The 1,024-nt window shown below is 46.5% G+C and overlaps 1 protein-coding gene across 7 annotated transcripts in view; it reads left to right on the top strand.

Annotated features, from left to right (window-relative positions):
• The window catches only part of LOC108746317 (glutamate receptor 1), a 231,954-nt gene that overhangs the window by 182,701 nt on the left and 48,229 nt on the right, over positions 1–1,024 (top strand). The window lies entirely within an intron of this gene.

Raw genomic sequence — 1,024 nt, forward strand, 5'->3', positions numbered from 1 at the left:
AACCGTTCGCGCGTGTTAAATTTCTACATTTATGTGTATCCGTATATTTGTTCGCTAGCCTGGTCGGGATTAGAAAGTTTCAACGTGCGATTTTCTAATCTTTAACAGCGAAATTATCTAATGACGACGCGCGTAATATAAAACGAATAAAAAGAATAAAAAATTTACCAAGGTGTATAGTAGAGGCGTCATGCTTTAACTATTAGTCGCAAAAGAAGGAGACGTTGGTATATTTTAAAAATCTAAGTAAAAGAATCATCCTCACGTATTCATCAAAAAGTCGAGCTGGAACAAGCGATGAAAACTTTAGAATCCTAACAATACGCAGATTTCGACTGATTAATTCAACGGAAGTGGCAGCGGAGTGCGTGCGAACGAGGAGTCGTTTTAATCCTGCGCGCAGGTATGGTAGGGTTAAATTCACCCATTTTTCGCCGCTTTCTTCCATTCACGCGCCAGATTCTGTCCTTTGTATTCCCACTTTCGTTTGCTCGCGTCGCGAAACGTGAATCGTCCGGCGGCGCGGCACCGACGACGGGCGTGTAAAAAGGCCGCTCATGCGGCGGCGACAAAGTGCTCGCGCGCGCTCTTCGCACCTCGCGTGATGTGAAACGCGTCGGCGGGCGAATTATCCGCTGTAGAGCAGATCAAACGGTCTCCCGGGAAAACGGGAAGCCCTTCACGGCCCTTTGGCTCGCGCCGTAAAGTGCGACTAAAAAAGGGCCCCGCTGTCCCTTCGAGCGTCGTGGATTTATCCCCCCAGCGTGGTGATCAGCGTCGGCGAAACGACGTTAAAATCGATCGAGCGTGGACACCGTCCACCTGACTGCTCGGCGGCGTATAAATCAAAGCACTCACGTGTTAATAAGAAGAGAAACTGCGGACGCAGCCTGACACCAAAGACCAGTATGCAGCGGTGCGTGGCGGATTTGATAAAAGTATTAAATCAAAGTAATCCACGTTCTATTATAATATCTACGTATATACGAGTATATTATGAATTTAATTTAATATATTCTTTCAT

This window comes from Trachymyrmex septentrionalis, unplaced genomic scaffold (assembly GCF_001594115.1).
Source record: "Trachymyrmex septentrionalis isolate Tsep2-gDNA-1 unplaced genomic scaffold, Tsep1.0 scaffold167, whole genome shotgun sequence".
Lineage (NCBI taxonomy): Eukaryota > Metazoa > Arthropoda > Insecta > Hymenoptera > Formicidae > Trachymyrmex > Trachymyrmex septentrionalis.